Source organism: Gossypium arboreum, chromosome 3, assembly GCF_025698485.1.
Source record: "Gossypium arboreum isolate Shixiya-1 chromosome 3, ASM2569848v2, whole genome shotgun sequence".
NCBI lineage: Eukaryota > Viridiplantae > Streptophyta > Magnoliopsida > Malvales > Malvaceae > Gossypium > Gossypium arboreum.
The window spans coordinates 131,546,478-131,561,929 of NC_069072.1; the positions used below are offsets into that span (position 1 = coordinate 131,546,478).

At 33.6% G+C, this 15,452-nt stretch overlaps 1 long non-coding RNA gene across 1 annotated transcript; it reads left to right on the forward strand.

Moving 5' to 3' along the window:
- Nucleotides 1-9,663: 9,663 nt before the first annotated feature.
- On the forward strand, nt 9,664-11,578 carry LOC128290141 (uncharacterized). Its single transcript, XR_008279782.1, has 2 exons — nt 9,664-9,801; nt 11,401-11,578. It is a non-coding gene; the product is annotated as an uncharacterized LOC128290141 (long non-coding RNA).
- Nucleotides 11,579-15,452: the final 3,874 nt, after the last annotated feature.

Sequence of the window (15,452 nt, forward strand, 5' to 3'; positions counted from 1 at the left end):
ATCCGGGATTTAGGGAAAAAGATGAGAGTCTCTTCCATTGAACTTTTTGGACTTTGACTTGAAAATATATAACAATACCAATTTATAAATAGCTTATCATTTGGATACAAATAAAAAAATATTAAATCAATATAGTAAATAAAAAGTAGGCTTAGTTCACAATTCGACTTTTAAAGTATATTTATTTTTTCAATTTGGTACCTAAACTTTTTTGTCTCAATTTGATACCTAAACTATCAATTACTTCTCAATTTGGCACCTAAATTATGCATTCATTATATTTTTTGTCCATTTTTGACAAATGTTAAAAAATTTTGATAACCAATCACAAAAAGTTATGTGACTACTTTATGCAAAAAAAAAAAGCAAATAATTTTTTATTAAATGTATATAGATGTTAAAAATATGAAAATAGAAATAAATATAAAAATAATTTTTAATATAGAAAAAATTATAAAAATAAAATTATAAAAATATATGGTAATGGAAAAGAAATTAGTTCAAATTAATAATATTATTACATAAAATGTAAAAATTATAAAATATTTAAAAGTTTAAAATAATTTATAAAATTTGAAAAACAATATTAAAATTTCAAGGGTTTTTTGCAATTACTTGAAATTTAAATATATATTTGAAATTTTAAATTTTATAACCATTTTCAAGCTTTATATATTATTTTATTTTTAAATTTTATTATATATTTTAGAGTTTTATATGATTTATTTATATTTTAAATTAATATAATATATAATATTAAAAAAAAAAAGGACACATGGCGTATTTTAATAGTGCCACGTGATAGGTTAACATAGGCCAAAGGTTGATAAACATTAGTTAACAATTGATCAACATCGGTCAGCGGTAAGTCAACATTAGTCAATGGTCGATCAATAGGTGGTCAAGGACGATCAAAGTCAACAATTTTTTAATATTATAATTTTTATTTAAATTTAAAATTTTATTTCAAATAAATCTAATCGCGACATGATAATTTTTTCATTGGTCAAAAATAAATTAGGTGACTTTTTTCCATTAGTCAAAGTAATGCATCAGAGTTTTACCTTTATTAATAGGTGTATAATAATAATAATAATAATAATAATAATAATTTAACAAAGTATGCAAGGAACTTTGGTTTGCACAATTGATTGTCTTGTTTATTTGAAAAGTTCAGCATAAAACTATCGTGTACTGGATTATGATTGATTACTTTTAAATCGAAATTCGAGCTAGAAGTAATGTAGATACGTGTCATTGACTGCCAACCTATAGTAAGGCCATTTGGACCCTAAGAGCACATGTCACGGGTGTAAGTACGATACACAAATTGTGTATGCCTTTTTAAAGCATAATTTTCATAAGAGGTTGGGTAAAATCTTTTGTTGATTATTTAAATTTGTAATTCGATATAGTAAGTAACAAAGTAGTGTTGTTGTCATGATTTATTGAGATTCAATCTCTTATCGTTTCAATTTAATTATTAATAAAATAGTATATTATTAAAAATAATTTTATTTAATGATATTTTAAAACGGAAATAAAAAGCATTTCATAGAGAGGGGTATTTGTAAAAAAAATACAAAACTGATAAAAATGTGAAAATTTGCTTATAAAATTAAAATAAATTTAAAAAATCAATGTATGATACTAATCGAAAAACGGAGAAATTGTTGACGTACATGTACGTTACAGAACGGAACAAACACAAAGCGGAATCCACGCGCCATCTGTTTCAAGTTAACCAGTAATATTGTGCCACGTAACCTATTAAAGCCACCAAACCCTGATTGCTAATACAGCACAGCATGAAACAGTTGAACACGTGGGCACTGTTGCCACATCATCCAGTTACAGCGGAATGACGAAACGGGATGACATGTCGCGAGACAAAGTTCTGTAACTGGAAATAAATTTAAAAATCACGGAGGACAGCACGGGGAGGGTCAGATGGACGGTGAAGATTAATTTCAAAGGATGGTCAAAGATTCATGGAAAACGGTTTGATTGAGATTGGACGGCTGAGAGTGACAGTGTCCTTTATCCTCGATTTAGGGCAAAGATCATGAGATTTGCTCCTGTAATGCTGAATGTCCGTCCATCACGAATTTACAATCCGTCTGCGTATAATATTCCCTTATGTGTCATATTGATAAGTTTTCGTATATATATATAATAATTATTTATATAATTATTTGCATAATGATTATTTGGTCCTTTAAATTTATAAAAAAATCTTTTTAGTCACTCATTTAATTTTTGTTTCTTTTAACTCTTAAATTTATGTTGTTTGTCAAATCACCCAAAATGAATGAAAAATTAACGTTCAATAACTTCGCTTACATAACATATGCATGGATTACCACGTGAATGTCATGTCATGTCAGTAATTAATTAATTTTTTAAAATTTTATAAATTTTAAAATTCAAAAATTTATTTTAAAAAAATAAAAATTATTAAAATTATTAAAAATTTATAAAAAAATGTAATTAATTGCTGATGTGGCATCTACGTGGTCCACGTATATGCCACATCAGCAAGGTTAACAAATGTTAAGTTTTTTTTATTTATTTTTGGGTGATTTGGCAAATAACGAAAGTTCGAAAGCTAAAAGAAGCTAAATATATAAATGAAAGGCTAAAATGCTTTTTTTGTAAAGTTGAAGGGTTAAATAAACTCATTATGCCTAATTATTTTAAGGCCGTGTGTTTTTACTTTTTAATGTAATTAAAGAATATCTTTCACTTGCTAATGAAACTTCGACATAATTGGTAAAAGTTGAAGTTTTGAAATTTGAAGGTTCGTATTTGAGTCTTACAATTTGCAATTGTAATGTGTGAGTCTTTATTTCTTATGTATATTTTGTGTAGGTTTTGTTTGGTTTCTTGTCTGCTGTGCTTTGTATTGGTTGGGTTCTACACTATATAAATGTGATTATAAGTAAGGAAGGGAAATGATTCACTTACACAGTGTAAAAACTATAATAGTTTTACACACTTCCGTAACTATTTATATGATTAATATTTTAATGATCCAACTTGTAACACCCTTAACTCGTATTCGTTGCTGGAACAGGATTTCAGGGCATTATTAGATTTACATATCATTTAACAAAAATTTCAATTAAATACATACCGATTCAATGCATCATATAAATAAACATATTACTGTTCAATCAATAGCTTAGCACTTGTCTAAGTATCAAACAACAACGTTGTTAGTGTTGTAGGCCAATTTTGGCCCGTTTACAAATTACCCAAACCTATTTAAATTACAAAATCCAAAATCCAATACATACTAAACCCCAAATAAAACAACTCAAAATCTACCTAGCCCACCACCCCAATAAATTCAAACAACCCAAAACAAATAGATCAAAACCCAACTACCATGGCCCAATTTTAGCCTAACCCATAATCAAATCAGAAAACCCTAATCCCTATGTTTGGCGCCCCACCACTTGTAACGCCCCAATTTTCAGGAATCCTGTGAATGTTGGCATAGGTTTAATTATGTTAGTGGGCCTCTAGAAGGCCCAAGCTTAAGATAGAACCCGGTAATTTTAGTTAATTTTTGTTCCATAAGAAAAAGGGAGTGAAATTATGAAATAGGACCTATGTGAAAATGTTTGAAAATGCTATAGGCTAAATTGAAGTGGCCAAATAAATAGGAGTGCAAAATAGGAGGATTTGCATGACAAACCTCCCATTTTACATGAAGTGGCCAGCCATCATGTTGTTGTAGACAAAATGTGCACTTGATATCCATAATTTATGGTACAAATTGATACAAATTGATAATAGGTTAGGTAAATGTTCCGTGATAATGGGTTAGGTAAATGTTTCATGATAATGGGTTAGGTAAATGTTTCATGATAAGAATTTTATGTCTTTTGTATTAAAGAATTAAATGGATGAAATATGAAGTTTTATTAAAAGGAAAAGGGGTGAAAAGAACAAAGTTTTGTCCATCTTTGTTCATCATAGCTGAAAGTTAGAGAAGAGAAAGGAGAGGAGAAAGCTCTTGAGTATTCGGTCATTAGGAGGAGGAAAATTGAAGGTACGTTCTTGGTACCTTGCTTCTATTTTGAGGTTCATGAGTTCTTCTTGATTCTACCTTAACTCTTGAAGTATATTTTGATTTTTAGTTGTGTTGTGAGCATTTGGTCATGAATTAAAATGAAGGAAATGGTTGTTGTTTCATGTTCTTTTGATGAAAAATGGAAGATATGTGAAGTTGAGCCAAACAAATGAGCATGCATGTGCCTTAGATGCTAAAGGGAAAAATCAGCTAACATGTTGTGCTTTAAAATGATAAAATGAAGATTATACTTAAGTAAAATCATATATATGTGATGATTGATTGGTGATATACATTTTTAAATAACAAGCATGCAAGTTAGGTGTGAAAGAGTGATTTGGTAATAAATCTGCTTGGGACAGCAGCAGTAACGTGACTTTGGAAAATCACCATAAATTGTGGGAGATGAGTTAAAAGCTGCATAAATTATGTAATTAAAGCTTAATGAGTCTAGTTTCAAATGGAATAAACAAGAATATATTTTGAATTCTGTACAACGAGAAATTTGATTCGTAATGAAGAGTGGTTAGATTAGTCAAACAGTGAAACATGGGAAACTTTGAGAAAAATCTGGTATTGATTGGCTAAACCAAAAATTCTGAAAATTTTATGGGTAGAAGATATATGAGTCTATTTTCAGGGAAAATTAATGGAACTTGATTTGGAGTTTCGTAGCTCCAGTTATAAATAATTTAGTGACTATTGCTCAGGAAAACAGCTTGCAGTGAAATTATGATTATGTGGTAAACATTGACAAAAATTTGTTAATGAGTTGCTTATTGATTTCTTATAAGCTTACTATGATCTAGGTGTGGTTGGCGAATATTGTAAGGGGTTAATCGTAGTTTGTATTTGAATAGTTAGATTAACGTGTTAGTAATCCAATTGTAGGCGGTTTGTGTGTGGATCTCGTCAAATCGATATCGTCATAAGCAGTGTGTAACTAACACCCTCTTTCTTAGTCTAGATCGGCAAAAGCGAAAAAGCGAAATCTTAAAAATCGGTATTTTGTAGATTCTTGATGTCTGAATACTCGTGAGGTAAATCGATTAATGTTTTTGGTAAGCTGCAAAATTTGGACCGCAAAGTGTATGATTTACGTGCCCTCGATATTTTTGGGCTTAATGGGCCAAAATTTGAAATGATGGGCCAACGGGCCCAATTCGGTAAGAACCCTCGGTACGTGATTCTGTAGTACGTGAAAGGTAGGAATATGCATGAAAAACTCTAAAATAGATAATTACTGAAATACCTTTAAAAGTGGAAAATTTACAGTTTTACCCCTAGGAGATAAATTACCGAAATACCCCTAGGGTTAAATTGACTTAAATGCATGTTTGACTGTTGTTATTTACTGCATGCCATGTTGTTATCATCTGATGCATGAGATTGGGATATTGACGGAGGAAGTACTGAAAGTGGCTTGTCCACGATCGGAGGCTTTGCCTCAATTCTATGATAATGAGCGTGAAAGGTCAGCAATTGTGGAGTGTTAAATTTGGGTGGGTTGAGCTATTCCCACATGGAGTGTATAGCTGGTACGGGTGGAGTGTAGTGGTTGGTGGGTTGAGTAGTCTCCCCAAATGGGCTTGCATATGTTTACTGATGTTGCATGTATTTTGAAATGGGCCTATGGGCCATACTGTTATCTGAATAAGGGGCTAAGGCCCAGTTTATTGTAATCTGAAAAGGGCTCTGGCCCAGTACCACTGTTACCCAAATGGGATTGCATATGTTTACTTGATGTTGCATGTATTTTGAAATGGGCCTATGGGCCATCACATTATCTGAATAAGGGCTAAGGCCCGGTTTATTGTGATCTAAAAGGGCTCGCCCAGACCACTTATTACTGAATGGGCTTAGGCCAATAGGCTTGAGTGACTTGGACTTTGAATGGGTTTTCCTTACACTTTGAGTTTCCCAAACTCACCCTTTTATTTTCATCCACGCAGAAATCCCCAACCATAGTGGGCTTGGAGCTGTGAGGGAATTGAGTGGCCACCCGCTCGAAAGTTTGATTTTCTTCCGTGAACTGGACATCCTTTTAATTACGTTTGAGGTTTTGGGCTTTTAAATGTAATAAGGCCGCTTATTTATTTTGATGGTTTTAATATGTATTACTAAGATAGGTAATACTTATTTTAACTGTTGAAATTGGATAGCTTTAGGCGCGTTTTCAAAAACAACAGTTGATTTCAAAATAACACGACAACAAGCAAAGCTTTCGCAATGAAAGTATTTTCCAAAATTAATCACTTTTCCTAAAATGACTTAATCGAATCGGTTTCCTAGAAATATCCATGACGTTAAGGTGTGGCAATGGCGGCATGCATGTCAGGATTGGATCCGAAGGAGCTTGGTATTAAGCGATCCGATGGACTCACCACCTCTTTCCGGTTTCCTACACGGTGCACGACTTCCATTCACTTTAACCCTTAATGAATTAATCTTTTGAACATCAAGTACGATTTTCGGACTTAGAATGGAAATATTTTTTACGTTTTTGATGTGGTATGCGGATCCGACCATAACTTCGTGCGGGTTTGGGGTGCTACATTTAGTGGTATCGAGCCTAGGTTGCAACAACTCAATTGTGGAATGGGTTTACAAAACAAAGATTTTCGAAAGCGAAAATTTTATAAAGAATGCGAAAAACTCGATTTTCAAAATTTAGATATTTAGAAGGTGGCATTCCGAATCTCCGGCTCAAGTCTGTAAGTATTACTCTGAACTTTTCTGAATATTTTCCTGAATTATCTATCTGTACTGAAACCCTATTAGGATACTCTAGATAGGATGATACTGAAACCATAGGAAAATCTGATAAGAGACTGAAACTGTAGCTAGACTTCGATTCTGCGAAAACAAACTCTGAACTCTTCGTGCGATTCATAAAACATCTGTAATAAACACTTGAATATTAATTGATGCATAAAAATTCATAATCAAGATAATACGATATGAGTACAAGAGGCCGTGGACGTAGTCGAGGACGTGCTCGAGCGAGATCTTCGTCTTTGAGACATATGCTGGCGGTGGATGCACCGGTACCACCGGCAACAGAGGTAGAGTCTCATGACCGTGGTGCCGAGGATGATGCCCTGTCACAGGCAATGCTTCGTGTTCTGGAAAGGGTTGCCGGAGCAAGTTCGAGCAACGAAATTCAGGGATCTATTTCTGAATGACTTCGGGACTAACGGAACGGAGATATTTAGGGGCGTGTCTGGTATAGCCCCGAATGTGGCAGAATATTGGTTGGAGGCCACGAGCGGATTATGGATGACTTACCTTTGCTCGAGGAGATTGTGAGTGGGGTATCTGTACTAAGTCCCTTGGGTCACTTTCGGTTAGGGTAGACAAAGCGTATAGGAATGTACCCTTTGAAACTCAAGGCAAGGTTTTTCCGGAGATCGATGGAGTTACTGTTCGGAGAGTTTGACCTCATTCAGGAATGGATTGGCTTGTTAAGCATAAGGCGACTCTGGATTGTGCTTCTAAGCGAATAGTGTTAAGAACTACAAAGGATGAGGAGGTTATGGTGATAGGTGAGAGAAGGATTATTTGTCCAATGTGGTGTCGGCATTAAGAGCGAAAAGTGGATTCGGAAGGTTGTGAGGCCTAATTGGTATTTGTAAGTCGATCGAAGAGGAGGGACCGACGGTGGATAAGGTTAGGACCGAAAAGGAGTTCCAAGATGTTTTTCCGAGGAGCTTCGTGATTGCCTCCGAATCGAGAAGTTGAGTTTGGAATAGACTTGTTGCCTGGAATGACGCCTGTGTCTATCGCACCGTATAGGATGGCACCGAAGGAGTTAGTAGAGTTAAATGCTCAAATTTAAGAGTTGTTGGATAGGGGCTTTATTAGGCCAAGCGTGTCTCCATGGGGAGCACCGGTGCTATTCGTGAAGAAGAAGGATGTTACAATGCGGATGTGCATTGATTATCGCCAGTTGAACAAACTGGTAATTAAGAATAAGTATCCACTACCAAGGATTGACGATCTATTTGACCAGCTTAGAGGAGCTTCTGTATTTTCCAAGATCGACCTTCGATTTGGATATCATCAGTTAAGGGTCAAGGAGGCAGATATCCAAAAGACGACATTCAGGACTCGGTATGGTCATTACGAGTTTCTGGTTATGCCATTTGGACTAACGAATGCTCCTGTAGCGTTTATGGATCTGATGAATCGTGTGTTCCAACCATTTTTTTTGATCAGTTCGTAGTCGTCTTTATTGACGATATCCTGGTATATTCTGAAACTAAAACGAAACATGATGAGCATCTCCGTATAGTGCTGTAAGTATTAAGGGAGAAAGAACTCTTTGCGAAGTTCAGCAAGTGTGAATTTTGGTTGAGGGAGGTAACCTTCTTAGGACATGTGGTCTCTGCTGAGGGGATTAAGGTGGACCCTCGAAAAATTGAAGCTATTTTGGAGTGGAAGCCGCCTAGGTCAGTGTCAGAAATACGGAGTTTTCTAGGACTGGCATGATACTACAGAAGGTTTGTGGAAGGTTTTTCTGTGATGGCAGCACCTTTGACAAAACTCATAAGGAAAGGAGTACCGTTTGTATGGATTAAGAAGCAGTAGGAAGCTTTTGAGAAGTTGAAGAAAGTTCTGACTGAAGCACCTAAGTTGATTCAGCCGGAGTCTGGGAAGGATTTTAGTGTGTACAGTGACGCATCACACATGGGTTTGGGCTGTGTGTTAATACAAGAGGGTAAGGTGGTTGCATATGCATCACGACAGCTTAAGCCTTATGAGGGGAACTATCCGACTCATGATTTAGAGTTGGTAGCAGTGATATTTACACTTAAGATTTGGAGACATTACTTGTACGGAGAAAGGTGTATTATATACACTGCCCATAAGAGCAATGTTTGCTCGTCTGAGTCTGTATGATGATGGAAGTCTGTTGGCTGAGTTGCAAGTGAGGCCAACCTGGGTGGATCAGATTAAGAAAAAAAAACAGTTGAACGGTGAGTCTTTGGTCGCTCATTTTCAACAAGTTAAGGAAGGAAACTTCGAGTTTGGGAGCGGAAGAGACGATGCAACAAAGAATACCTCATCTGTTTGGATTAGGTAAATTTCGAGGACGAAATTTCTTTAAGGAGGGTAGAGTTGTAACGCCCCAATTTTCAGGAATCCTGTGAATGTTGGCATAGGTTTAATTATGTTAGTGGGCCTTTAGAAGGCCCAAGCTTAAGATAGAACCCGGTAATTTTAGTTAATTTTTGTTCCATAAGAAAAAGGAAGTGAAATTATGAAATAGGACCTATGTGAAAATGTTTGAAAATGCTATAGGCTAAATTGAAGTGGCCAAATAAATAGGAGTGCAAAATAGGAGGATTTGCATGACAAACCTCCCATTTTACATGAAGTGGCCAGCCATCATGTTGTTGTAGACAAAATGTGCACTTGATATCCATAATTTATGGTACAAATTGATACAAATTGATAATAGGTTAGGTAAATGTTCCATGATAATGGGTTAGGTAAATGTTTCATGATAATGGGTTAGGTAAATGTTTCATGATAAGAATTTTATGTCTTTTGTATTAAAGAATTAAATGGATGAAATATGAAGTTTTATAAAAAGGAAAAGGGGTGAAAAGAACAAAGTTTTGTCCATCTTTGTTCATCATAGCTGAAAGTTAGAGAAGAGAAAGGAGAGGAGAAAGCTCTTGAGTATTCGGTCATTAGGAGGAGGAAAATTGAAGGTACGTTCTTGGTACCTTGCTTCTATTTTGAGGTTCATGAGTTCTTCTTGATTCTACCTTAACTCTTGAAGTATATTTTGATTTTTACTTGTGTTGTGAGCATTTGGTCATGAATTAAAATGAAGGAAATGGTTGTTGTTTCATGTTCTTTTGATGAAAAATGGAAGATATGTGAAGTTGAGCCAAACAAATGAGCATGCATGTGCCTTAGATGCTAAAGGGACAAATCAGCTAACATGTTGTGCTTTAAAATGATAAAATGAAGATTATACTTAAGTAAAATCATATATATGTGATGATTGATTGGTGATATACATGTTTAAATAACAAGCATGCAAGTTAGGTGTGAAAGAGTGATTTGGTAATAAATCTGCTTGGGACAGCAGCAGTAACGTGACTTTGGAAAATCACCATAAATTGTGGGAGATGAGTTAAAAGCTGCATAAATTATGTAATTAAAGCTTAATGAGTCTAGTTTCAAATGGAATAAACAAGAATATATTTTGAATTCTGTACAACGAGAAATTTGATTCGTAATGAAGAGTGGTTAGATTAGTCAAACAGTGAAACATGGGAAACTTTGAGAAAAATCTGGTATTGATTGGCTAAACCAAAAATTCTGAAAATTTTATGGGTAGAAGATATATGAGTCTATTTTCAGGGAAAATTAATGGAACTTGATTTGGAGTTTCGTAGCTCCAGTTATAAATAATTTAGTGACTATTGCTCAGGAAAACAGCTTGCAGTGAAATTATGATTATGTGGTAAACATTGACAAAAATTTGTTAATGAGTTGCTTATTGATTTCTTATAAGCTTACTATGATCTGTAGGTGTGGTTGGCCGAATATTGTAAGGTAGGAATATGCATGAAAAACTCTAAAATAGATAATTACTGAAATACCTTTAAAAGTGGAAAATTTACAGTTTTACCCCTAGGAGATAAATTACCGAAATATCCCTAGGGTTAAATTGACTTAAATGCATGTTTGACTGTTGTTATTTACTGCATGCCATGTTGTTATCATCTGATGCATGAGATTGGGATATTGACGGAGGAAGTACTGAAAGTGGCTTGTCCACGTACTGGAGGCTTTGCCTCAATTTACTGTTAACTGAGCAGCAAGGCTGCAACTGTGGAGTGTTGGGCTGGGTGGGTTGAGCTATTCCCCACATGGAGTGTATAGCTGGTACGGGTGGAGTGTAGTGGTTGGTGGGTTGAGTAGTCTCCCCAAATGGGCTTGCATATGTTTACTGATGTTGCATGTATTTTGAAATGGGCCTATGGGCCATCTTGTTTATCTGAATAAGGGCTAAGGCCCGTTTATTATAATCTGAAAAGGGCTCGCCCCAGACCACTATTACCCAAATGGGATTGCATATGTTTCTTGATGTTGCATGTATTTTGAAATGGGCCTATGGGCCATATCATTATCTGAATAAGGGCTAAGGCCCGGTTATTGTGATCTAAAAGGGCTCGGCCAAGACCACTATTACTGAATGGGCTTAGGCCAATAGGCTTGAGTGACTTGGACTTTGAATGGGTTTTCCTTACACACTGAGTTTCCCCAAACTCACCCTTTTATTTTCATCCACGCAGGAAATCCCCAACCGTAGTGAGCTTGGAGCTGTGAGGGAATTCGGAGTGGCCACCCGTTCTGAAAGTTTGATTTTCTTCTGGTGAACTGGACATCCTTTTAATTACGTTTGAGGTTTTGGGCTTTTAAATGTAATAAGGCCGCTTATTTATTTTTGATGTTTTTAATATGTATTACTAAGATAGGTAATACTTATTTTAACTGTTGAAATTGGATAGCTTTAGGCGCTTTTCAAAAACAACAGTTGATTTCAAAATAACACGACAACAAGCAAAGCTTCCAATGAAAGTATTTTCCAAAATTAATCACTTTTCCTAAAAGTGACTTAATCGAATCGGTTTCTAGAAATATCCATGACGTTAAGGTGTGGCAATGGCGGCATGCATGTCTAGGATTGGATCCGAAGGAGCTTGGTATTAGCGATCCGATGGACTCACCACCTCTTTTCGGTTTCCTACACGGTGCATGACTTCCATTCACTTTAACCCTTAATGAATTAATCTTTTGAACATCAAGTACGATTTTACGGACTTAGAATGGAAATATTTTTTTTACGTTTTTGATGTGGTATGCCGGATCCGAACATAACTTCTGGGCCGGGTTTGGGGTGCTACACCACCAACTATCTGCCTTCTGACACCAGCCCTTGCAGCACGCCACAATCATCACCTGCGCCACTGTTGCACTGGCCACCAACTCCGGTCACATCCCACCGCTCTACTGCTCCTGCAAGAAGAATACAGTAGAAGTAATAATAATAAAAAATGCATGTAAAGGCTATAAAAGCCATCAAAACAAATGTAAAAGGGTCGGCAGTTCAAACAAAAAAAATAAGAAAAACATTCGACTTTTGAGCAAAAATAGCAATTCTATCAATATTTAAATACAAGAATAACATCAAATCAAACCCAATATATCAGAGATCGAAGAATCAAAAGTGCGAAAAACCTAAGGTGATTCTGTTTTCATTTTAGCTTCTGTTTCGGGTTCATTTTCTCACACATATATATTAAAAACATTATAAATGATAAAAAATTTTACCTTTTTTACTACCATGCAGTACTGCTTCTGTGCTTGTGGCCACGCACCGACGACGGTCCGACGATCGGACGGTGACCGGCCCTGTGGCCGGAAATCCCCCACTCCCCCTCTCCTCTCTTTTTTTCCCTCTGCTGTTGTAAATGATTTTTTTGAAGATTTTGGCCTTTATATAACTTCCCAAAACGATGTCGTTTTGGGGGCTGCCCTTTAACCCCAAAACGACTTCGTTTTGGCCTATACCAGATCCGTCTGACCCGACCCGCTAGAGGATCAGCGTGTTTTTGATTAATGGGTTATTTATGCGCGCGGTCCTTCCACTTTTTCACTCTTTTACAATTAAGTCATTTTTTTATTTTCAATTTGGCCCCATTTTTTCGCGCTTTTCAATTTAGTCCCCTATGAAACGCGCGTTTTGGGGTTTGGGAAAAATTTCTCATTTGGTCCCCCTATACCTCACGCGCATTCAAATAAGCCCTTACTTTTTATTTTTATTTCGAATTAGCCTCAAAATTTCATTTTTCTATTCAATTTCGTCCTTTTTACTTTTCTCATTATTTTATCTTAATTTAAATATTAATTACACTATTGTTACTGTGACGATTATTATAGTTTTATTTTTTGCATTTCATTATCATTATTTCTACTTAATAGTTACACGTATATATATTATATATTATTATTAGTTTTTATTATTATTTGTCTTAATATTATATTATATGTATACTCTTTTAATATATTAGGCATATTCTAAATTCTATATTACGTGTATATATATATTTTATAACTATATTGTGTATATATTTTACATATATTATTATGCATATATTTTAGTATCATTAGTTATACATCTTTTATACTATTGTATGTATATTTCTAATACTATATTGTATATTTCTAACACTATTATTATATATATATATATACGTGAATGTATTTATGTAGTGTATGAATAGTTTTTTATACTATTATCATTTCTAATATACGTATATATTGTATATATTTTATATATCATGTATACACTTTAATGTTATTAATTACATATTTCTTATACCATTTCATGTATATATTTTATATTATCCTTATTATTATTATTATTATTATTATTATTATTATTAGTATATGTTCTATTATATATGTATATATATATATTTATATGTAAAGTTATCCATGGTTATTTTAATATTATCATCATCTTAATATTAATATTTATATATTTTAACGTATGTATGTATATATTGATGCAATATTATTAATATTCGTTTTTAACATTATTATTATTTCTTGATGTATATATCATTTTCAATACTATTTTTAATACTATATCATGTATATGCCGTTATATGCATTATGTACATATTTTCAATAACTATATCATATATATGTTTTTATGTACGTACTTTTAATATTATTATGTATTTATTTTAATATATATGTACATATTTATGTAGTATTATTAATATATATATTTTATGTTATTAGTATTCCTAATATAAATGGTATATGTTCATTTTATTGGTTTTATGTATATATACATTATGTATGTATTTTAATATTACTACGTATACACTTTTCACTCTTATCATTACATATACTTTAATATATATATATATCTAGCTCTACTAGTATTTTTAATATTAAGTTTACGTCACTTTACTTATTATTATTATATGTTTATATATACGTTTATCTTGTTATTGTTTTTAATATCATTGTCATAGTTATTATTTGTTCCGATGTATTTCTAACTCTGTTATTTTTTTGTTTCTTGCCCATTTTGTATCATCTTGCTGTTCACTACTTTAAAAATTTTTATTCATGTTTTTTTATTTCAATAAATAAGGCAATGAATTGATTTAATATTAAGTCATCGATTTCATCGCTATGTTGGATAAAATTCGTCGGCTCGTGTTAAAATGGGACACCCTTCTAAAAAAAAATTGAAAACTAAATATTCTCATTTTTCAATCGGATCACGATTAAATGTCAAATTGAATTCGTATTTTTGAAAATCAAGACAACACCTGTTTAATAAAGATACCAATTTTGGGCGTCGCGACAGTGCTAATACCTTCCTCGTGCGTAACCGACTCCCGAACCCAACTTTGCTCTGGCTTTTGACGTAGACCTAAACTCGGCCTTCTTTTTGTTTAAAAAATAAATTTTCTTTTTTTTAAAAAAAGGAGGATTTATTAGGTGTCCGATCACACCTAGGAAAAAGGATCGGTGGCGACTCCCTTTTTTTAATAAAATCGAAAGTCGGTTTTCAAATTTTCAATAAATCGCCTCAATTAGTGACCGAAAGCAAAATTTTTTTACGTCGCTACAGTTAGTATACTTGTACATTTTTCATATAATTTCAACATTGATATACCTAATTTCTTAACATATCACACTTGAGTTTAATAATAGTCTCAACTTACATAATTTCCTTGTATCAACATATCAAAGATAATCATATATGTACATGTCACGAAACATATTATTCTCTTACCGTTTGTACATAAGCATATATCATTTATTTCGTTATACCAATATTTTATGCACCATCTTTTCCATATATCTTATGTATATTTATTTCGGTAATAGTTTATATTAAACTTAACATAAATTAAATTCCATGTACCTATACTTATTTCATTTATCTATCTTCTTAATTATTTCATACAACTATTTTGTACATATATTTCCATATGACCAATTCTTGTAAACATTTCACACAACCATTTTGTATAACCAATTTATATAACCATTCGTCATCTGGTACATATTACCTGAATATTAGTAGTTCAACAGATGTCTTGGCATCTCTCATCCACGATCTTATTTATCTTCGACATGATGTCATAGTGTCTTTCAACTATGGTCTTACTCAATTTCTGTCATGTTGCCATGGTATCTTTCAACCATGGTCTTATTCATTTCCCGTCGTGTTGCCATGATATCTTTCAACCATGGTCTTATTCATTTCTCGTCATGTTGCCATGGTACAACCATGGTCTTATTCATTTCATGT